The sequence below is a fragment of the Chiloscyllium punctatum genome, chromosome 18, assembly GCF_047496795.1.
Source record: "Chiloscyllium punctatum isolate Juve2018m chromosome 18, sChiPun1.3, whole genome shotgun sequence".
In the NCBI taxonomy this organism is placed as follows: domain Eukaryota; kingdom Metazoa; phylum Chordata; class Chondrichthyes; order Orectolobiformes; family Hemiscylliidae; genus Chiloscyllium; species Chiloscyllium punctatum.
In genome coordinates, this window is record NC_092756.1 from 57796593 (window position 1) to 57821849 (window position 25257).

Genomic DNA, 25257 nt, shown 5'->3' on the forward strand with positions numbered 1-25257 from the left:
GTTACTCCCCCCTGGTTTGTCTTAACAAAATCCAACAACTGAATTCAACTCCTTTATTCATTGCTTATCCCACTGGTCCCTCACGATAACTGCATTCACTGCTCACTATAACAGTAATTCTGTTATCCACAATATGATTAACAATGAATCATTTGTTTAAATGATACGCAACAGTGGACATAGCACTGCTCCTTATGGCACATCGCTGGACACAGGACACCACAACCTGCTCTCACTAACCTCTGTCTCCTGTTCTCAAGCCAATTTTGTACACACTACTAACCATTCTACCCAACAACACCCAGTCAAAGGGCTTGCTGTAAACAGTACAGGCAACGTTTACTGCTCTGTCTTCATCAATCTTTTTGGTCATCACCTTAACAAAATCTGTCAAGTCAGAGAGACACTATTTTTACGCACAAAGTTGTGCTGACTCTCCCTGATCAATCGTCGCCTTTCCAAATGCATGCAACTTCTGTACCTCAGAATCGCTTCCAACAACATTCACACCACTGACATCAAGCTCATTGGTGTTTCTGTACGTCGCTTTCCCTCACAGCCTTTCTTAAATACTGGCACATTAGTCACCCTCCAGGTTTCCAGGTCACCACCCGTGGCGGTAAGTGATTCCCTAGCTTCACACAATGTCCTTGAACACACTTGATAAGTTCCCAGGTGTTCGTCTATTTTGAATGCGTTTTAAAACATCCAGCACCTCCTGTCCTCCAATGTAAACTGCTTTGAATACATCACTGTTTATATCCACATTCACCAGTCTTTTGCCACAGTAAGTTCTGACGTGAAATTTTCTTTTAGGATCTTCCCCATTAATAGTCGTTCTCATTGGTCTTTCAGGGGTCACATTCGGTGTCAAGTTCATCTTCTGTTGTTCATATTCATGCAGAGTGCCTTTGGATTTTGCTTATGCTTATCTGCCAAAGCTCTCTCAGGTCCCCTTTGGGCCCTCCTGATTTCCGTGTATTACTACACCAGTAAAGTTCTTCAAGGGATTCACTTAACCCAGCTGGCAACATATGACATTTGCCACTTTTTTTCTTGGCCTGAGCCTCGATATCACTATTCATTCAGTGTTTCCTACTTGTGTCAGCATTGTCATTCTCATTAAAAGGGATATGCTTGCCCTGAACTCTCATTTTATCTCTCTTTTGAAAGCATTCCACTTGCCAGACGTCCTTTACCTGCTAATAGCCTCCATGAATCAATGTTTGAATGTCTTGTCTAATACCTTCTGGATTGAAGCAAGGCCAATTTTGATCTTTCACTTGTGGAGCACGCCAGTCCCTTTCCATAGCTATTTCCCCACTAACACTTCAGACCCTTTCCCTATCTTGTTCCTTGAATACGCTGAACAAATCCAAACCATCCAAGCTCTGAATACCCTGGCAGTGCCAGTGGAGGTTTGGAAGGTTACAATCCCTGACCATTACAATCCTATCATACTTACACATACCTGAGATCTCAAGACATATTTGCTGCTCAATTTCCCGCTGACTGTTGCGGGCCTGTAGTACAGTCATACCAAAGTGATGACTCATGCTTATTTCTCCGTTTCATTAATATAGCTTCACTGGATGGTACACAGGAATATCCCCTCGAAGTGCTGCAGTGATGTTTTCACTGATCAAAAACTCCACTTCACCACCTCTCTTCTCTTCTCTTCTTTTCCTTCAGGTAGTAGATTTATTCTGGAACATTGAGCTGCTTGACTGTCCCTACCTCAGCTGTAGTTCTGTAATTCATTTGATTTTCCAGTCCCTTGTTCCCATCCATGTGGTGACTTCATCTGACTGAATTGCAGGCATTTTACATCTAGGTAATTGCAGTTTAATTGAGGAGTTTTCCTCGTTTTCTGCTGTGTTCTTGCCTGCCTTGTCTATTTAAATTATTCCCTTGAAGTTCTGTCCCAGCCTCAACAATCAGTCTGTATCCTGACACCATCCGCTTCACTGTGAACAACACCTCACTTTTCATGTCATCTGCAAACCTGCTAACGATACCTTGTGGTTAGCATCCAATTTATTAATGCATATAATAAACACCAATGGTTCCTGAATAGATGCCAGACGAACAGCAATTGGTGAAAGAATTTCAACACATAAACATCCCTCCACCAATTTTAGATCCAATTTACCAACTTGACTTGGATCCCATCGGCTCTTCTCTTTTGGACCAGCCTTCCAAGTGGGATATTGTCAAAGGCCTTACTGGAGTCGCTGTCCTCGTCAATATTTTCAATTGTAATTTCAAAGATGTCTCAGCTGAATTTATCAGACAGGACCTTCCTCTGTCAAATTCATGCTGACTATCTCTAACAGACCCCTACCATTCCAAATGTTGATTCATCCTGCACCGCAGAATTGTTTATACTAATTTTCCTCCCACTGCTGTCAGACTATCGGCTGTGTAATTACCTGGCCTATTCCTGCTGCCTTTCTTGAACAAAACAACCACATTAGCTGTCATCAAGTAATTTGGCACTTCACCTGTGGCCAGCAAAGTATTAAATATACTCACCTTTGCCCCAGAAAATTCCTCCCTTTCCTCCCATAGCATTCTGGATACATTTCATTGTGCACGGGGAATATTTCCAACTTTATGCCTGTGAAAACATTTAATACCACCTCCTTATTGATATTAACATGTTCTAGAACCTCACCATCCCGACTGAAATCCCGACTACAATGTCTTTCGCCTGTGTGAATACAGATAGGAAGTATTCATTGAGGATCTCACCTTCTTCCCCTGGCTCCATGCAGATTGTCCCTTTTGTTTCTAACAGGCCCCACTCTTCATCTAGGCATCTTCCTCCTTTAAATATACAGATAAAATACCTTGTGGCATTTCTGCAATCGTGTCTGTAAAATATATTTCATGGCCATTGTTTGCCCCGCATTTTCCACAGTCCCCTTGCAGTCTTTATACTTGTGAAAGGCTTCACCTGTTTTTTACTGCACTCTAATTTATTCATCAAACTCACGATATCGATTGATCAGTATTCACTGGACATGTTGCCTTTACGGTTCCCTTGTGCACCACAACCACCTGATGAAGATGCGCGCCCCAAAAGCTCGTGCCTCCAAATAAATCTGTTGGACTGTAACCTGGTGTCCTTTAATTTTTAACTTTGACTACTCCAGTCGAATACCAGCAACTCTGCATTATAAACTCCCATCGGTTGACTGAATCGTTTTGAAAGAAATGGAACCACTGGCAAATAGAAGTCTTTTATAGGTGTAATATGAGGAATCAAGGGCCAATACGTCCCTGTTAGAGTGAAGGGAAAAGCTGGCAAATTGAGGAATTCCTGGCTGATGGAGGCGTAGAGGCTCTAATCAGGAAACAAGAAAGCTTTAAGCTCTCATTATCTATGTAACCTCTTCCATTCATAGACACGATCAATATGTGGAGTCCCTACAATCCACTCAGGTCTCTGTAACACTCGTGATCTGTCGACCTCACTCAAATGCCTGTGATTCACTAGATCCAGTTCCGAAAAGACTCACTATCTGTGTAACATCCTCCCGTCAATCGCACCCCACCGTCAACGTAATATCCTCCAGTATCTCCATCTATCTACTCATCTCCATAACCTTTTCCAGCTCTTACACACCTATCTGTGTAAACGTCACCATCCCCTGCAAACCTACCCACTGTGACCAAACTAGAGGAGGTTACTAATCTCCCTTATCTGTGAAACTGTGTCCAACCAAAATTGCTGTACTCATCTCCTGGGAAAAAAAAAACTGTTCAAGGCCACACCCTCTACATCTAAATAACTGGCAGAACATCAGCTTTCCTATGTCAATAAACATGTTCAGTCCAAACTACCCTCCACATGTTTGTTTGTTCTTCTAGTCTATACAAGTCACACTATCTCTCTAATCTACTTCATTCCCTAAACAGTCCCTGCCTGTGTAAACCAGCCCTGTCCTACCAAAACCCTTATCCCTGAAAAATGATCCATCCCTCCCAATCTCCCCATTTCCATGAACACCTGTGCGTCCTACAGCTCGCCACATTTCTGTAACCTCCTGTGGCTCTGTTGTCCTCCGTTCCTGTGAAACCACCTCCAGTCTCCACAACTCTCCCAGTCTGGATCGTCTGCTCCAGATCAGCCCATTGCTATCACTGTTCCTCCCAACAATCCGAGCAAGCCTTCCTAGTCGTGTGTCTTCATTCAGACCCAATTCTCTCCAGCTTTCCGAAACCTCTTCCTGTCATTGTGATTCTCCCTATTTCAAACATAGAACAATACAGCAAGCAACCGGCCCTCCAGCCCTCGATATTGTTCTGACCTTTAATCCTACTGTCAGATTAAACTAACCTACAGATCATTAATTTCATTGTCATGCATGTGCCGATCGAAGAGTTGATTAAATGCCCCCAATGTATTTGAATCTACTACCGCTGTCAGTGCATTCCACACACCCACCACTCTCTGTGTAAAGCAGCTACGTCTATCATCTAAGCTAAACTTTCAATTACCTTAAAATTATCTCCCCTTGCGACAGCCATTTCTGCCTTGGGAAGATGTCTCTGGCTATCTACTCTCTCTATGCCTCTCATTACCCCTACCAAATTACTAGTCTTCCATCTTTGCTCCAATGAGAAAAGGCCTGGCATCATCAACGGTTCCTTCATAAGAAATGCCCTCTAGTCCAGGCAGCATCCTAGCAAAAGTCATCTGCACCCTCACGAAAGTGTTCATATTTTCCTCACAATGTGGCAACCAGAACTGAACACAGTATTCCAAACGTGGTCTAACCAGTGCTCGATAGAGCTGGAGCATAACCTCGCAGCTCGGAAACACAATCCTCTTGTTAAGGAAAGTCAACCCTATCAGCTTGAGTGATCGATGGATGTGGACCCCGAGATCTGCTCGTTCCTCCACACTGCCAAGAATCCTGACTTTAACACTGTAAAGGTTTCTTGCTGAATCCTTCAATCTTAAACCCTCCCTATTTGGTAAATCCCTCCAGTCCCAAAAAACTCATGAACTGTGTAAACCTTCCTCCTTTATTAGCAGCAACGCTCAAAATCATTGAAGTCTCTTTTGCCACTTCAATATTCCTAATACCTGCAAAATCCTTCCATTCTGATATCTCTCCATATCTCTGTAGCCCCCCACAAGCTCCAGTCCCCTTCTAGAGAATATTGCAGGGGAAGGAAGAGTTGCAGGATGTGGACCATGTTATGGAGGTAAGAAGGGAGAATGATACAAAGGATGTGGATTCTCAGAAGGTTAAAGATAACAGAATTCTTGGAACCTGCAAGGTGAGACAGGGCATAGGTTGTGGAACGTGAAGGATGTCACAATTTGAACAGAGATCTTTTTGAATCGGATCGTTCAGCCGATCTTGTTGTCCTAATTCTGGAGATCTTTGCTGGAATGGGTGAGCACAGCTACAGATTCCAGGCTGGGATATGTGAGTTCAGATGTGAATCTATTTGCCCATTCTATCTGTGTGCCTGATACTAACCTGGTACTTCTGTATGACTTCCAGATCTGCATGACTTACCAGAGCTCACCTCAAAAAAACCTTCAGTCGGAATGCTCTTTATTTTTTCATTATTTTTAATTGCCAGTTTTGTGAGATGCAGGAATGGGGAGTTTCCATTTTTGAGAGAATGAAACTTTTATCATTGAGTCTGATACATGCAGAGGAATTTCGTGGATTCTGCTGTTCGAGGAAGACTATCACACAGAGGAATATCCACGGAGTGCCGATGGTCTTTGGTTGGTAGAGTGTGAATTCACCAGTTTATGTCGGCTAGGGCGCAGTGTTTCTGGAGAATGTATAGGTGTGTCACTACCTACCGTGTGGTTAAGGGGTGAGTGCCCGGGCCCTGAGCACCAGGAGCTGGGCAATCTCATGCTGTTTGCACGTGGGGCTTGGTCACTAGACTGGGTGAGAGCAGCTCACTGAGTAAATGTCAGGTCAGAGATTGGAGTCCTCCTGTATATTTGACCTTATGCCTTTTGGTTACCTCCCTCTCATGAGTGAGCGTGTCATGTTCTCCACTCCTGACAGTGTCCACTTCCTGTAAACCCTTCCAGCTGTTGAACATCTTTTCCTCTCACTCCCCCTTGGCTTTCCAACCTGGCCTTCGCCTCATATCTCCTACAGTCCCAAACGTCCTTGCTCTTTGCTATCTCATTGTATTCCTTTGAACTGTGTGTGAACAAACCTGAAGTCGGTTTGAGCCACTGAAAACAAGATGACTTTTCACCTCTCTATCTCTGTCAAATGGAGTGTTCTTGTTTGTCTCTCTCCCATAAGAGAAAGGAAACATCCCTTCAGCATCCACCCGGCCCATCCCCCTGAGGATCTGTACAGTTTAATGGGGACAAATATCTTCCTGATGACCCTCATTGGCACAGCATCGGAGTGACATGTTTGTGTTCCTCTATTTGCTGCAACCTTTTCCTGTTTCGCAGCGTCACTTCCATTCCGAAACCTCCCCCAGTCTGGACAGTACTCCGAATCACTAAGTACTGAGAATGCTCCAATTTCCCTACCTCTGTAAACTCCTCACATTCTTGCAATCCTCCTTGGTTGTGTACCCTTCCAGCATCTACAGTCCTTCCAATTTCTAGTATCTCCTACAGGCTCCACCATCTCTGTATCGTCCAATTGCTATATTTCTCACTGCCTCTGTAAACGGCTCCAACACCTTCAAACTTCCCTATCTCTGGCATGGTTTGCAGTTCCAATAAAAATCCCTCTAATAGGAACTTCCAACCACCACCCTCCATGTCTCCGTAACCCCCCACAGTTCTCTCTATTTCTGTTCCCACCTTCAGTCCCAACAAACGTACTTGCATGTACAACCTCATCAAGTTCCTATATCTCTCCCAGCTGTGCAGTCTCCACCAGACTATACAACTCTCTCGCTGTCCCTGATGATTGCAGTGATTTCAAACCTCCCCAATTCTATAACATCTCGTGTCTCTGTGTCCCTCCCTTTCATGGTGAGCTGCTCCAATTGCCACGACATTCCTGCCTGTGTACACCATCAAGTTGATACAACACTTCTCATTTCTGTAGCGTCTTGCAGACCCTACAATCCTTTCCATGTTTGTTAATTCTGCCTACCGCTAGTACTTTCTTTATTCGAGTAAATTCCTCCAGTCATTACAATCTCCTCTAGATTCTACAGCTATTGCTATCTATGTAACCTCATTCGGGCCCACATCATCCATTGTGCTGAATCCTGCATTGCCATTGCAGATCCCTTATTGCTTAACATTGTTCAGCCTCTAAAACAATCCCTATGAGTGTAATATCCTCCAGTCCCTACATCACTCCCGATCTGTGTAACCTCTTCAAATACCAACAATCCTCCCTATCTGTTTAAGAGTTCCTATATGCCTTACTATTGGTTTAACTGTTTTGAGTCCATTATATCCTGACTAAAGTACTGATGAGTATCAGTGCTGTAATAGAATCCTGGACTGTATACGAGGTAGCTTAAGTAATACCATGTCAATGAGCCATTAAGAGAATGGACCATTCTATAACAAATTTTGTGTATTGAGAAATACCTAATAATGTAATTGAAAAGGAGCTTTGTTTAAAGAGAAGCAGAATATTGTGCATTTTTTTTCGAGGTGAAACATGATTTAGATCACTCAGATGTGAGAGTGGAATTTGACGATTTGGCCCAACAATTATATTTCACCATTCAACGAGATCATTGCTGATCAGGTAATCCCCAACTCTACATTGCTGAATTTTCCAGGTAGCCTTTGTTTCCCTGATGAATTAAACTCTGACCATCGTTATTCTAAATATACTTAATGACCCAGCCTCACTAGCCTTCTGCAGTAAGAAATTCCCACAGATTCACTATTCTTTGAGGGAAGAAATTCCTCCTCACTTCTATCTTGAATAAGTGTACCTTGCTGGGATTTTATGCCCTTTGGTTGCAGATCTTCATACAAGGAAAACCAAAGGAAGTGGCAAAGATAATTATTGAGTGTAAGGCTATGGATAGTGCCTACATGGGCTTTAGTAAACCTTATGCAACGGTAGGTTGGTCCGAAAGATCAAATCACAATCCATGGAATCCATGGTCTTTGGTAAGTTGGATACAAAATTTTGTTGGTCATAATAGACAGCAGAACCTGGAGGCGTATATTTCTGATTGTATCTCTGTGGCCAGAGATGTTTCATAAAGATCAGTATTGCGATTTCTGATTGGAATTTATATCTGTGACTGAGATGAATTTCTCAGTAGTCAGATGAGCACTTTTGCAGAAGACATTTGAATAGGCATGTACTAATTATGGATAGTTGGTGAAATTGTGGGAAGTGAGGAAGTTTTTAAAGGATGCAGCAATGTGTAGATCAAATGGAACGTTGGATGTAGAAACAGAAAATTGAATTTCATCGTGACAATTGTGAGGTGATTTATTTTTTAAGTGAAATGCAAGAGAAAATTACACTGTAAATGACCAGACCCTTGGGAACATTGATATGCAGAGGGATCTTGAAAAGAAATCCATAACTCCCTGAACATAACAACACAGCAGGATGTATGATTAAGAAGGAGTGTGGCAGCATCGAGTAGACACATTGGCATGTCATGTTTCAATTTAATAAAAAATCAGATTGGCCACACATGCGTATAGTTCTCATCGCCACACAATAGGAAGCATATGGAGCTTTAGAAGGGGTGCAGTAATGGTTTACCAGAATGTTGCCTTGATGAAAATGTGTTTAATATAAGGAGGTTGGACGCAAGTCGATTGTTTTGCGAGAATATTGGAGGCTGTGGGGTACATTAGTACAGGTATATAGAATTATGATTGGCGTGGATAGTTTGGATAGTCGTAACCTTTTTTCCAATGTGGCAATGTCAAATACTAGGCCGCCTTGGTTTACGTTTGCGAGTGAAAAAAATTAAATGAGATGAATGAGGCAAGTTTTTTTTTCCATAGAGGGTGGAAGCTGCTCAGGACGTGGTAGAAGCTGATATGTTTGCAAAGTTTTGATGTGGCATTCATACAGACACGTGAACAGGAAGAGAGTAAAGGGATACGGACCATGTGCAGAAGATGAGATTAGTTTAGAATAGCATCAGAGTCAGCACAGCCATGTTGGGCTGAGGGCCTATTGCTGGACTATACTGTTGTATTTTCGCACTTCCCAGCATCTACCCTGGCAAAGCCCCTTTGAATCTTGCATGTTGCATACAATTTCTCGCCCATTCTTCGCAAATACTAATGGGTTCAAACTCAACTTACTACGTCTCTTTTCATTAGAAAATCGCTCCATCTCCAAGATCAGATGAGTGAACCTTCTCTGGGCTCCATCCAATACAAGAATATCTTTCTTTAGGACACTCACACTCTTCAGAATATTGTCGGTGCGCTCTGACTCGTATTTTGCACAGTTTTTACAAGACCTTCCTACTTTTAGACAACATTCCCTTTGTACTGAATTTCAGCATTTGATTTATCTTCTCTATTACCTACTGAACCTGTAAGCTACCTTTTTCGCATTGATACACAAGGACTCCCAAAACCCTTTGTGCAGTTAGTCTGAAAGCAAACAGTATTAGCCTGACAGTTAGTTGGGAACGTGCAGAGTATATTATAAAGGATATGACAATGAACAATAACTGGTCCCTTGGAAACAATGAGAGATTCATGGTTTTATAACAGGGGAATATTTTTAAATCTGTTGGATTTTATATTTTAGTGTGACCTCCAATGTTAGAATGGATAAGTGTGGAGAAGAGAATGATGGAATGGGGATATTTGGAGATTCAGAAGCATGCTGGCAAGTTTCAACAAGAGCTAAAGGTTAGCTAGGGAGAGGATAGGGCCGCTGAAAGGTCAATGAGGTTGTCTATGTGGAATCACTGTTTCATGGGCGAGATCCGAAACAAATGTTTTGCATTAGGTTTTACTGTGGAGAAAGACATGGGAACTCGGGAACTTGGGAAAATAAATTGTGATGTCTTAAGCAGAATTCACATTGGAGAACTGGAGGCGTTGAATGTCTTTAAATGCAAAAAGGTAGCTAAAACATCGGGCCATGGTCAGATGTATCGCAGCACCTTGTGAGAAGCTAGCGAGGAAATTATAGGCCTCATCGTAAAGAAATTTGGATCATCGACGGCCACTACAGACCTGTAGCATGGGTAAGTTGTTGAAGGAGATCCTGAAATTGGATCTTCATACATTTGGAGTGGCAATGACAGAATTGCGATCGTCAGCATGGCTTTGTGGGAAAAATGTCTCTCAAACCTGATTGAGTTTTTGAGGTCGTAGCCAAATAATAGGTCAAGGCAGAACAGTAGTCGTTATGTACATTAACTTGAGCAAGACCTTTGACAAGGATCTGCATTGCAGACTGATTAACAAGTCTAGATCACACATAACCAGGAAGCACTCACCACCTGGGTACAAAATTGGATTGACGGTAGGAGACAGGGCATGTTCATAGAGGGTTGATGCCCAAACTGCAGGCCTGTGATAAACAGTGTGCCATGGGGTTCGGTGCTGGGTCCACTGTTGTGCCTCATTCATATAAACGATTTGGATAAGAATACAGGTGTCGGGCTGATCATATTTGTGAGTGAAACTGAAACTGGTGGTAATGTGGGCAGTGAAGATGATTATCTAAGAGTACGTGATCAGCAGTGCTCCTGGGCCAGTGAGTTTCGGAATAGCAGGTGGAGAAATGCATGTTTTGCATTCTGGTAAAACAACCCGAGGAGGGAAGGGGAGCTTGTCTAGTTAATTTTAGGTCCCTGGGTAGTTTTGTCAAACAGAGAGATGGAGGGATGCAGGTACACAGTTCTTTGAAAGTTGTGTCAAATGTGGACTGTCTGGTGAAACAGGTGTTTGGATGCTTACCTTCATTGTTATGAGCATTGAGAATAAGACTTGGGACGTCATGTTGTGGCTGTACAGGGCATTGGTGAAGCCACCATAACAGCATTGTTCATTATCTGAAAAAAAAATCTAATCTGGTTCACGTACGTCCCTTTGAAAGGGCATCTGACATTCTTACCTGGTCTGGCTCACATGTCACTCCAGACCCACAGAAATATGGCTGACTCTGAGCCACATCTGGGCTATTTTCTGTGGACAAAGAATCCTGGTCCAGCCAGTAGACTCTTCAGTCCATGAATGAACAAGGATAAATACGTATTTTCATTGCTGCCTCTTCAAATACTTGCAGCTGCAGCAATTCATACTGGCTTTGTGACACTGTTCTGGACATTACCACTCTCCGTAACACACTCGCCACCTTCAGCATCTTTAACTCTGTTTGCTCCTTTCAACTCATTAAATCCCGAGAAAGTTTCTCCATTATACCACACTCCTCCTGAGAGGACACCCCTTGAAACCCGTTTAAGAAATATTTCCATGGTTCCTTCAGAATTGTTAGGTTATTTGTCTTCTAAACATTTCAGAAGCACAGGCGGGAATGTCCGGCTGAGATTTTGTCATTTTGTTTAATATTTAAATATTTAACTGTTAATATTTAACAGTTCCGTCAATTCTTTTCCACAGTTCATTTACAGCCAGTTATATCGATCTGTTTCCCCTGTTTAGCTTGGTCAGTTCTTCTCTCAAACTTCAGGGGATTGGCATTTTTTCTGATCGTCGGGTGCGCTCAGCGGTCACTTAAAAATTCACAATCTCTTTGACTTCCACTCTATTGCAATTTCCCATCGGTTCGCTCAGTGTGACATCACTCCTTCACTCAGTTTCATCACCCAACGGTCGATCTGAAATAGTTATGCTCTTAGCTAGTTGCAGAAACCCTGATAAAAAATATTCTTTGAACTCCTCCCCGAGGATCGCTCTTGCCAGTGTGATTTTCCTAGATTATACAAAGTTTGATGTCTCCCCAAATTATCATACAACATTTATTTAAAATTCCAACCGATTCCTGTTTAATCCAGCGATGAGAAATTAAATCCTGCACGGCACCATTAAAAAAAACTGTTCTCCTGCTTGTGTTTTTGACACGTAGTGGCCAGAATTTACACTGATTCTATTACAAAATCTGAGGCCAAATATTATCTCTGTCATGCCTTTGTTACCCACTACGATCAGGTTACCCTTCCTGCTTTCCCATTTTGCCTGAGTTCCCGCTAGGTTGCCTACCATTGAATTGAAATGTTCAATTTTTTCTTCACTCTGTAACTGCATCTCTCTGGTGTCTAAATCACTTTCATATCTGTACCACAAGTCCATCTACCTAATTGCAGAGAATTTTTCCATTCAAAAAAAGTTATAATTTATATTTTCCAAATCTTTCCTCTCACAAACCTATTCGCTGATGTACAGTGAGAGGAAAACTCTTCCTTCCTATTACTTTCTGCTTGTCTTCATTCACATCCTCATGCTGTTCCAATGCTTGACATGTTGTGTTTGAATTTGGAAAGCTTCTTTTACCTGAACACTGTCTCAGAATTCTCTCTGTGAGTTTAAAGCCCTGGCTATAATCCTACCGACATGATTGGCCAGGACTATGGCCCCAGCAGATTTAGGTTTTAATTCATACGTGGAATGTGAGCATTTATGGCAGGCCAGCATTTCATGCCAACCCATAGCTGTCCTTGAGCTGAGCAGCTTGCTCGATTAATTGAGAGTGCAGTTGAGATTCAACCCCTTGATCAGGACGTGGAGTCATATGTAGGCCAGACCAACTGACTATAACAGATTTCCATCATTAAAGGATATTGAGCTTTCAGATGGGTATCCCTGACATTGGCATTAAGTCCTGGATGAACAGTCTAATGAGAGTAAGACGAGGCCATCGCCTATCCCCCTGATAGCTGCCTCATTCCTGAGTACTGATCCCAGTGCACCATGAATCAAACCCCTCCTTCCTGACTGTGGTTTGATCCTGTTACCTTCCTGCAAATGGATATATCAATCAATATCTCTCCATGTAGGATCCTTCATTGTGATGGTCTAATTGCTATCTCTATCTGCAGCTTTTTGCAGCTACTCCAGATCCTGAGCCAACAGAATTCTTCACCTTGAAGAGACGAGGCATCACAGGCCAGGGATGAAGACTATGATTTTCCAGATCTCAGTTCGGCTCAGTGCTGTTTCCCTCATCGCCATGTGCAACCCTCACTGCCTCAGTCTAATTTCCCATTCTGTCTATTTCTCTGTCTACTGTCGTTACTCAGGAAGTTCCTGACACTCAATTTCTAATTCCTGTATTGCCCAACACCTCATTGAACGCAGTTTGTCAGCCAGAAGGCAAGGAGATATGGAGATTGCAATAAATCCAGCAGCGAAGTAAGAACACTCACATTCAACAGGGCAGAACGCATTTATAGCGCTCGAAACATCTACCCACAAAACATGATATTGACACAGTGCTGAAGGATGAGAACAGAGCAGTAAGAACCCAGGCTCAACCTCCACCCACTTGTGAGAGGACGACGATCAGCTCTGCTGTACTGAGCCTTCCTGAGACAGCATATGGAGTTCCCACTTATTGATCGAGGCCTGCGCTGTCTTAATGAGGATCAGTGCAACAGAGCTGAAGGCAGTACTCTCATGACAGACTGCTAATGCTGTCTGGGATTTTCCTGTTTTGTATTCCCTCTCCAAGACTCTATCAATTTCATGTCATAGAATCATACAGCAAGGAAACAGGAGAACACATCTGTTCCAGTGCCTTAAATCCTTCTAACTCCTAAAACTGTTCTTATCCCTTTAAACTCTTCTGCTTTCCAACTCTTCAATGCATCATCTCCCTGTAATCGCCTCAAATACTACCACGCCCTGTTTTTGTAGTATTTTACAGCATCTGCCACCATCTCGATTTCCGTATCCTCATCCAGAACAGCACTCCACATCTCTGTGTAACTGATGGGAATGCTGCAAACCTGCCTTCACAGCCCTCATTAACCGTCTGAAATCCTGCCGCCCTACTGTCCTCAGCATCTCTGGTCCTCCAATTCCTACAATTTTCCTGGATCTGTGAACTGATTAAGCCCCTTTAAAACTCCCAACCTCAGTAAACTCTTGTCCCTACAACTAACATGACAACTGTGTCGTGCCCAGCCACTACACCCTCCCTATCTCTGTAAACTCGTTGGTAAGCTCCAAATACCAACCCTATCAGTGTAATCCCCGTTCTCTATAATTCCCCCGATCTCTGTAACTTCTTCAGGACTGATAAGTCTGTACCTGTCCCGACAACCTATCTGACCTCGAAACAACATCAGTGATCTCACAATATCTGACCTCTGTAGCATCCTCCAGTCTGTACAGTCCTGCTTTTCAGTGTTAGCTTCTCTTGTGCCTGAATTCCCCTTTATCTCTGGTTATAGACCTTTGCTCAGGAGAACAACATCATTATCCACCCTGTGAGAACGCAAGAATCTTTGGTGTATCAACACATTTGCCTTGTTTTCTCAATAAATTCTAACCAGTTCAAAGTACAATTTTCTCCGCCTCTTCTCATTAATATCCCAGCTTGAGGATCTGTCTGGTGAATCTTGTCTGAACTGCCTCCAGTGCAAGAACATTTTCCCTTTAGATAGGGGACTAAGTGTTTTCTGTTGTGAGTTGATTCCTGCCTTCTGTCGTTGTTGCATGCCTTCGCTATTATTATTTTCCATTCTCTTTGGAATCAATGCCAGCATTACATTTGCCTTCTCTATGACCGGCTGATCCTGTATGCCACGTTTCTGAGATTTATGCACAATGATTCCCAAGTTTTTTTCTGTGGTGGAGCTTTCTCCAATCGATCTGAAACCAAGACATGACAGTACTAAGAAGGAACGTGTCGGAATTCCTGATGAACATTATGCCCGAAATGATAATTCACACTTCAAACCCAATGGAATAAGGACAGTCCATAAGTCCACAAGATATAGGAGTAGAATGAGACCATTCGGACCATTGAGTCTGCTCCACCATTCAATTATAGCTGAAATGTTTCCCAACCCCATTCTCTCTTCTAGTCCCTGAAAGCCTTGATCCCCTTAGTCATCACGAACTAATCTATCTCTGAGTTAGGTATGCAGAATTACTTACCTCCACAGCCCCGTGAGGCAGTGAGTTCCACAGATTGATCATCCTCTCGCTGAAAATATTCCTCCATATCACATTTTAAAGGATCATTCCTTCGCTCTGAAACTGTGTCCCTAGTCTCTCTCACTCGTGGAAACATCTCCATGTTCAGTCCATTCAGGCCCCTCACCTACAGGCGGATGTAAGAACATAAGAACGTAGGAGCAGGAATAGGCTATCTGGTCCTAAGAGTCTGCTCTGCCATTCAATCAGATGATGGCTAATGTTTTCATGGACTCAGCTCCACTTGCCCACCGTCTCAACGTGCCCGTTAATTCTTTTCTTGTTAAAAAAGTAATCGATCTTCACTTCATACTTCTACCGAACTTTGAAACGCGTTCAACCTTCAACCTACCCATGTCTGTCACCTTCTCTGGTTGCCTTCAACCTCCCAGTTCTGTCACCTTATCCAGCCGGTTCAACCCTCCAAATCTCTATCACCTTCTCTAGCCCGTTCAACCCTCCATATCTGTGTAACCTACTCCACCCCCTTCAACCCTTCCTATCTCTGTAAGCTTCTCAAGATTCTTCAACCGTCCACATCTCTGTAACCTTCTCAAGCCGCTTCAACTCTCCGTATCTCTGTAACCTTCAAAGGCCTCTTCAACCCTCCGTATCTCTGTAAGCTTCTCCATCCCCTTCAAGCTTCCATAACTGTGTACTTCTTAAGACGCTTCAACTTTTCATATCTCTGGAACATTCTCAGCCCCTACAACGCTCACTATGCCTGTAATCCTCTCCAGCCCCTTTGACCATCCATATGTCTGTCACCCTCTCCAGCCTCTTCAGCCCTCCCCATCTAGGTAACCTTCGCAAGCTTCTTCAACCTGATATCCCTCCTTATCATTGTAACATTCCCAGCTCCTACACCCCTCTCTGTCCCTGAAACATTCTCCAGCACCTACACCCTCCATATCTCTGTAACATTCTCCAGCACCTGCAACCCCTTCCTATCTGTGTACCATTCTGCAGTGCCAACACTCCTCCCTGTAATCTAATCCAGCACCTATACCCCTCCCATTTCCTGTAACATTCTCCAGCACCTACACATTCTCCCCATGCCTGTAACAGTCTTTAGGACCTTGGCCGTCCCTATCCCTGTAACATTGTCCAGCACCTACACCTCTCCCAATCCCTGTAACCTAATCCAGCACCTGAAACTATGCACTAACCCTGTAACATTCACCAGAGCGTGCCCCCTTCTTAGCACTGTTACCTTATCCAACACCTCCCTCCCTGCCTGTGTATGCTTCTTCAGAACCTATAACTCTTCCAATCTCTGATACCTACCACAGCATGTAAATGTCTCTTTATTCTCTGCAACCTCCTCCAAATACTAATATCTTCTGATCTATGTTGCCCTCTCCACACTTCACTCTGATCTCTCTTTGTAATCTCGTCAAGTCCATATACTCCAAGTGGGAATTCAGAGGAATAGAGCAATGAAGAAGTTGTTGATAGTTTGATGTTTCGTCTGTATATATACAGGAAATACTCTGATAGTTTCCCACATTGTCAGGTAGATGCCAGTGCTGTAGCCCGGCAGGAACAGCTTGAATGGAATGTAATCAGAGCACAAACACTTCGCATTATCCAAAACCACCAGCCATTTGCTGATACTACACAAAATGAACCGAATTAGCTGAAGACTGACATCTAGAGGAATCTAAAGCAGATCATCCCATCGACCCTTCTTTCTATACATTGTTGGGAATGGTTCAACCTTATCTTCTCTTGTTGTGCTGGGCTCTTTCATTATTGAGAAGGCAACATTTATGGATCCTCCACCAGTAAGTTATTTGATTGTCCACAGCATTCACCCAGACTGCAGTCGACAGGAGTGCAGAGATTAGGTCTGATTTGTTGGTTCAATCTGTCTATCACTTGCAGTTTTCACTCTTTGGTGTGTAAGAGATACTGTTTGTTAATGTTACCTCATTTTCAATATACCTTCGCAGGCCCTCCTATGTTCCTCACTGCACAAGGGTTCATTCCCCCTGGCCTGATGGTCAATTTAACGAGGAGGATACGCCAGGCAGTGTCAGTGAAAATTGTGCTGGAGGGTAGCAAAGCGGGAAGAGGAGAGGGAAAAGGTATTGAGAGAGTGGGGAGCGAGAGAAAGAGAGACAATCAAGAAAGAAGAGGTACAGAACAGTGAAAACAAAAACACAAATAAAGAAGATAAATAAAATAATTTAAATAAAATTACCTGAAGTTGTTTGAATTCAGCAACTTCAGACAATTTTACTTCATTTTTTTAATTTATCTTTTTTATCATTTCACCTGCACTATCATAGAGCCATTAGATATGGACAGCACAGAAAACACAGTCTTCAGTCGAACTCGTCCTTTCCGAACAGATATCCTCACCTGATCCAGCCGCGATTGCATGCACTTGACCCATTTCTCTCTAACCCCTTCCTATCCAAGTACACATCCAGATTCCTTAACAGTATTTGAATTATACCATCCATCACCAGCTCATCTGGTAACTTACTCCAGAAACGCACCACCTTCTGCGTGCAGCCGTTGCCCCTCACTGCCTTTCGAATTCTCACCCTCCCACACCAGATTTATACCCTCTAGTTCTGCACTGCCCCACCTGAGCGAAAGGAACTTGTCTATTAACCCGATTCATTCCCCTCATGATTGAAAAACCTCCATAAGATCAGCTCCCAGCCTCTGACGCGCCAGGCGAAATAGTGAGTGAGTGTTCAGCCTGTAAACTTTTGCACCTTTTCCATTTTCAAATGTAGGATGTAGCATGCTGTCTGAAGCAATCATTTTAGCAGCTGACCTGTCGCTGACAAACTCTGCAGGAAGGCCTGTAAAACTTGCTAAATATGCTGTCAAACGAAGATTGCATAAGCAGCATGAGTCATTGAGCAAAACGTGCAATTGACTTCTGAGCTGTTGCTGACACCAAAGCAACTGCGTCGTTCGGGAGCAGAAAGAACCCCACTGATAGATTACAATTCAAATGCATTTGGCATACGGTTCGTAGCAGTTTATAAGCAGCACATAACCCTGATTCCAAAGGTCTGTGAGTATCCAGAAGAACAGTGAGCGATCGTTGAAGGTACGTTTCTCCAGACGAAATTTGTCAACGTGACAAGCTGCAGCTGAGCTGGTGGCGTTGCGATTGAAATTACATGCGTCCGGATATTGTGCTGAATTTTAGATATCAGAGCAAATGGTTAACTCGAGTATGCGCGTTTGGAAAAGTAAATGTCTTTTTTTGTTGAAAAGCTTTGCAACGAAAGGAAATGCTTCAGACTGTCGTGCGATCGATTAGAAGCAGAAAATGCCCAGCCGCCGTGGTTGTGAGCACCGGCAATATAGGCATTTGCTTTCACCGGCGCCCACGCTTTGGTCCATTAGCTCAGCTGGTTAGAGCGTGGTACTGATAACGCCAAGGTCGTGGGTTCAACCCCCAAGCTGACCATGTGTTGCGCTTGTGTGGTTTTGCTGTGCTTCCAAACAACGTGCTCCACAAAGCAGGAAGCGTCACCTGCGCAATAAAACATTTGACAGGGATAGACGCAAGACTTGATCACCATACCCGTGATGACTGGTAGATGTTGTCTGCAGCAATACAACCAGTCTCAATTGTTTTCACCAACAAATGCAAAACGTGAAGTATATGCAGTATTAGGCAGACCTGGCACAGTGTCGGAGGAGAACCAGAGTTCAGGCTTCAATTCAAATCAAAGATTCGTCATGTTATTTTCCTGGATCTCTGTTAATACTTGTCACACGACTTCCAGAGGGAATTCGTTCGCTTGCTCACCTCTCATGCATCGACACTGGAGTTATCATATCACCGGCAAAATCATATTGCCATTAATAAAAGCAAATTACTGCGGATGATGGAATCTGAAAACAAAAGAGAAAATGCTGGATAATTCTCAGCAGGTCTGGCACCATCTGCAAGGAGAGAAAAGAGCTGACGTTTCGAGTCTAACTGATTAAAACTGATAAAAACAAAGGGGGAGTATTATGGAGCTATTTATACCACGCTGAGAGAAGGTGAGTCAAGGCTCCAGATGCAAAGGTGATAATGAGAGTGCATGGAGAGATTAAAAGGCGTGAATGACCCAGGCTGAAGCCAGCGCTATGTGACAAAATATGTGAGGGATGGGTGAAGCAGAAACAAAATGGAAAACAGGGGAGAAGGATAGCAAAGCAGGAAGAGGAGAGGGAAAAGGTATTGAGAGAATGGGAAGCGAGAGAAAGAGAGACAATCAAGAAATAAGAGGTATAGAACAGTGAAAAAAAACACAAATAAGAAAATGAAATAAAATAATTTCTTCAAGGCTGCAATATTTCCTGCATCTATCACCATTTCAGATGCTGACAGACCTGCTGAGGATCTCCAGCACTTTGTTTTTTTTTGCAGATTTCCACCATTTTGCTGTAGCACAGAGACATCGACATGTATACAGCTCCAGATTTTGTTGACTCTCCTTCCTGGGATGTCAGGAATGATGGCTGAAGAGGGACTCAATCTTCGTTTAATCCTCCTTTCCTTTGGCTTTCTGAGCCGCTACCTACATCACTAATATTCTACCTCCCATTCCCTGTCCTGAATCTGACCCATCTAAGCCTACACTTTCCTTCCCACCCCCCTGCCAGACTTGTTACAAACTCACCAATGGAACTGGAAAAAGCCACCAACATATTTGTCTCAGCTCTGCCCGGGGGTAACCGATCAGGCTGGTACAGGTCCCACCCAGAAACAGTCCCAGTGCCTGAAGAATCATAACCCTTCTCTGGTACACCATTTCCCCAGCCACACATCCAGCTGATCTACCTTCTCATTCCTGCTCTCATTAGCACATGGCACTGGGAGTAAGTCTGACATTATTACATTTCAGGAGCTACATTGTAATGTATCTCTGCTCTCCCTATGTCCAGCTTTCAGGCCCTCATCCCTCTGTTTAGCGATATCTTTGGTATCTGTATGTTGCACGACAACGGCCTGTTTACCTTCCAGCTCCAGAACGTCCTGCAGCCACTCCATGATATCATGGATCTTGGCACCAGGGAGATTACATACCATCCTGGATTCATGTCTGTGGGCACAGAAATGCCTGGCTGTACCCCTGATTATTGAATCCCCTGTCACTATAGCCCATCCACTCTCATTCCTCTTGTTCTGATCAGCAGAGCTCTCTGGCTGATGCTGATTTCCCAAGAAGCCACCCCCACCCATTCCCGCCCTTACAGAATCCCAAGCGGTATACAGTATCTGTATGAGAAGGGGATAACAACGGGGGACTCCTGTACTCGCTTCCTGAGCCTTTTACTAGATCTGATGGTCACCCATTCCCTTTCTGCCTGTGTAACCCTCACCTGCAGTGTGACTAACTCACTAAACGTGCTGTCCATAACCTTCTCAGTATTGCAGATGCTCCACAGTGAGTCCACTCTCAGCTCCAGCTCTGAAAGGCAGTTTCCCAGTAGCTGCAGATGGGAACCCTTGCTGCACAAATAGCCGTCAGGGACACTGGAAGCGGCTCTTGTTTCCCACATTGTGCAAGAGGAGCACACCACGGGTCTGAGGGCTCCTGTCACAATGTCTCTCTACATTCATCTAGTTACTCCCATTAGGAGAATTTAAATGAGTGAGTAACCTTCCTTCACTTCAAACATGTCCAATTATAATAACAAAAAAAATCTTTACTTAAGCTGATATGTCATACTTTAAAAACTTAAATACTCCACAGGTATCACTGACAAATTGGCTATTCCCATTGGGACTGTGAATTTCTAAAAGGCCTGAACTAAAATGGAGTTTCAGCTTCACCTTCTCCCTGTTTCACCTCACTATTTACACCCAACTCCAAAACACTCTCATTGAGCCAAGCAGCCCTCACTGTGCAGCCCTGTCATTTTCATTGTCTGCTCACACCTACACTGTACTGTTCCAATGCATCTCAATGGGAGCTCAGGGACAGCACCTCATCTTTCAATTCAGCCCTTTGTAACCCCAGAGTCAACATGGACTTCAGCAGTTTCTGAATGAACAGACAGTTGTCAGAATCTGGAACGTTCCACCTGAAATGGTGCTGGAATTTGAGTCCATGAGAAATTTGCAGAGAATTGGAAGTAGGGAGTTTACAGATTAACATTATAAAGTGGATGATTGAGACTAAATCTGAAAGTTCCTGCAAGAAGACGAGGTGTAATTTGGATAAATCTGTGCTGTCTCTCAGGCCAATACCTCCTTCCACAGCTAGAGGGCCAAGAATTGAACACATACCCCAAGGGGGATCCAACTGTGGACCTGAACATCTGTCTGCTTTTGGCTTGACAAAAATATTGAAGATATTTTCCCCACACACACAACAGACAAACCTTTCTCCTTCCACAGTTAAATGCCAATGACATTCAGATCCTGATGACTCCGCTGACTGTAGAAACTTGTTTATTGAGATCCCAGTCTCAATTATTCTCAATTAATATCCTATAAACTGAATTCACAAAACAAAGCTCACAGTCAGTGCAAGATGAATAGTGAAGACAAACACTTCTCTTGGTATGTGTGTGATGTCTAAATGCTCCTCTTCAAATCACCCCGCCCCCACCCAGGAAGAGGACACGTCCATGCTCCTTGCTGTACCTTGCCCCAAATAAAGATGGTGGCTATAACCCAGGACCTCTCACTGCCTGAGGCCCAAGCCATCTTCCCCTTTGCTGCAAACGTGGGACCAAGAGTTTCTAATTCAGACGAACGACCTGCACAGAGTGTAACTAAACCCTCCCAGTCTACACTGATACATTTCATCTGGTTTCTGCTGCCACTCTCCCCTTTCCGCCTCCTACACACTCCATGGGTCATCATGGGTCCAGTGACCCTTCCTCAGAACCGATGACAGCTGGGAAAATTAGAATCCCTTCAGGAAACAGGCCCTTTGGCCCAACAATTCCACACCCACCCTCCGAAGTTTATCCCACCCAGACCCATTCTCCTATTCTATTACTCTCCATTTCCCCCGAACTAATGCACATCCCTGAACCCTACGGGAACCTTAGCTGGGCCAATTCACCGAACCTACAGATCTTTGGGCTACAGGAGATAGGGGTTAAAGAGTAAATAATAGGTGGGGACAGAGCCCAAAGAGAGACAGGAACATTTGGAAAGATAAAGGAGTGGGAAGGTGGAAAGCTGTTAATGGAGGAGACAGGAACCTTCTAGCATCTCAGTGGTGGTGGTGGAAATGGCGGCTGATGATCTACATTGTGCCTGCAAAAAAGACCCTGAGCTTCCAGTTGCCTGCTCTTTAACACACAAGACTGTTCCCTGTCCAACATCTCTGTCTCATGCTTACTGCAGTGCTCCAGTGAAGCTTGACGCAAGCTGGAAGAACACTTCAGAACATACCAAATGGCTTCCTATTTCAAAGACAGCAATTTCCCCTCACATGTGGTCAGCAACGCCCTCCAGCGTATCTCCTCCACTTCCCACACCACTGCCCTTGAACCCCACCCCTCCAAATGCAACAAAGATGGAATCCCACCATCCTCACCTTCCACCCAGATACAACACATCATCCTCTGCTCTTTCCACCATCAGATCCAACCACCTGAGATATATTTCCCTCCCCACCCCTTTCAGCATTCCACAGAGACCATACCTTCTGTGACTTCCACGTTAGATCCACACTCCCCACCAACCCACCCTCCACTCTAAGCACCTTCGCTTGCCACTGCAAGAGGTGGAAAACCTGTGCCCACACCTTCCCCTCGCCTCCATCCAAGGCACCACTGGATCCTCCGACATCCAGCAGAGAATTCCCTGCCCACCCAAACACCTCACCTATTGTGTCCCTTGCTCTCGGGACGCCAAATTGTGGAGTATTTCAGGGAACATTTCTGGGACACATGCACTAACCAACCCATCACCCTGTAGCTGACCATTTCGGCTACCCCCGACTCCCTCCGCCACCACGCTGTCATGGACATGCAAGTCCTCCATCCCACAAATCCGAGCCACCCGACACCTGGAGGAAGAACACCTCATCTTCCACCTTGGGAACTTTCAACCACACGGCATCAAGGTTTCCTCATCTCCTATCCCCCAACTTATCTCAGATTCAACCCTCCAACTCGGCAAAACCCTCTTGAACAGTCCCACTTGCCCATCTTCCTTTCGAATTGTCCATTCTGCCCTCCATCTACAACCACCTATTGCCACCCTAGCTCCCATCCCTCCATCCCCAAACACCCCTCCCTATTTATCTCTCAGCCATATTCCCCCACCCACATTTCTGATGAAAGCTGACATGCCCAATACATCAATTCTCCAGCTCCTTGGATGCTGCCTGATCTGCTGTGCTTTTCCAGAGCCACACTTTAACGCAAACTGGAAGAAAACCACCTCATCTCCCTCTCAGGAACCCTGCAACCCTCTGGCTTCAACATCAAATTCAATAATTTTAGGTCCTGAACTCTCCCACGTCCTAGTGTCTTTCCCCCCTACCCCACATACCAGGCCTTGTTATTACATAGCCTGCCATTACACACTACCTATGGTTAGCCACGAACAGTCCCCAGAAACAGCTATTCACCCTCCCCGCATCAGATCGTTATCCACTCCTTTGTCCAACTGCTCTTATCTCTCTCTTTGGACTCTATCCCCACTTATCATTTACTCCTTAACCCCTACCTTCTATATAAAAACGGACATTTTTTTCTCAGTAACATCAGTTCCTGAGGAAGCATCACTGGATCGAAAATGCGAACTGATTTCTTTTCACAGATGCTGACAGATCTGTTGAGCTTTTCCAGTACCTTCTGGTTGTTGTGTGTGATTTACAGCATCCGAAGTTCTTTTGGTTCTAATTTACCCGGAGTATCTAATTCAGGTCCAGCAGACTGAAACAGTGTTTATCAACCTTCCCAGTCCACACTAACTCCATCTCTCTCCCAGTATCTGCTGTCTCTCCCACTCCTGAACATTCAGTCCCCCCTCACAGTGACACTGCGCCTGCAAAACTGATGGTCATGTGTTGGCCTGCTGGACCCACCCCTCATTCACTCCCATTGGCTGGAGGATCACGCCATCTCTCCTATTGGTCTGAAGCTGTGTCAATCAGCCAGGCCCCATTGTGACCTGAGTGGTGGGATCCTCCCAGGTGCATCAGAGGCTGAGGGGTGACCTCATAGAGGTTTATAAAACCATGAGGGGCCTGGGTAGGATAAATAGACAAGGTCATTTCCCTGGGGTCGGGGAGTCCAGAATGAGAAGGCATAGGTTTAAGATGAGAGGGGAAGAGTTTAAAATGGATCTAAGGGGCAATTTTTTCCCACTGAGGTTGGTGCGTGTATGGAGTCTTCTGTCAGGAAGTGGAGGATGTTGGTACAATTAAACCATTTGGCATCTGGATGGGTATATGAATAGGAAGGTTGTAGAGTGATATGTAAAAACAAGGACTGCAGATGCTGAAAACCAAATCCTGGATTAGTGGTGCTGGAAGAGCACAGCAGTTCAGGCAGCATCCAACGAGCAGCGAAATCAACCTTTCGGGCAAAAGCCCTTCATCAGGAATAAAGGCACTGAGCCTGAAGCATGGAGAGATAAGCTAGAGGAGGGTGGGGGTGGGGAGAGAGTAGCATAGAGTACAATGGGTGAGTGGGGGAGGAGATGAAGGTGATAGGTCAAGGAGGAGAGGGTGGAGTGGATAGGTGGAAAAGAAGATAGGCAGGTCGGACAAGTCAAGGAGACAGTAACTGAGCTGGAAGTTTGAAACTAGGATGAGGTGGGGGAAGGGGAAATGAGGAAGCTGTTGAAGTCCACATTGACGCCCTGGGGTTGAAGTGTTCCGAGGCGGAAGATGAGGCGTTCTTCCTCCAGGCGTCTGGTGGTGAGGGAGCGGCGGTGAAGGAGGCCCAGGACCTCCATGTCCTCGGCAGAGTGGGAGGGGGAGTTGAAATGTTGGGCCACGGGGCGGTTTGGTTGATTGGTGTGGGGGTCGCAGAGATGTTCCCTAAAGCGCTCTGCTAGGAGGCGCCCAGACTCCCCAATGTAGAGGAGACCACATCGGGAGCAACAGATACAATAAATGATATTGGTGGATGTGCAGGTGAAACTTTGATGGATGTGGAAGGCTCCTTTAGGGCCTTGGATAGAGGTGAGGGAGGAGGTGTGGGCACAGGTTTTA

At 44.4% G+C, this 25257-nt stretch overlaps 1 long non-coding RNA gene across 3 annotated transcripts in view; it reads right to left on the reverse strand.

Moving 5' to 3' along the window:
- Positions 1-11492: 11492 nt before the first annotated feature.
- The window catches only part of LOC140489150 (uncharacterized), a 48291-nt gene continuing 34526 nt past the window's right edge, over positions 11493-25257 (reverse strand). For 2 of the 3 annotated variants that reach the window (XR_011963100.1, XR_011963101.1), the window contains one exon: positions 11493-18967. This is a non-coding gene — a long non-coding RNA (uncharacterized lncRNA). The remainder of the gene's footprint in view (positions 18968-25257) is intronic. The other variant, XR_011963102.1, reaches the window with a different exon arrangement.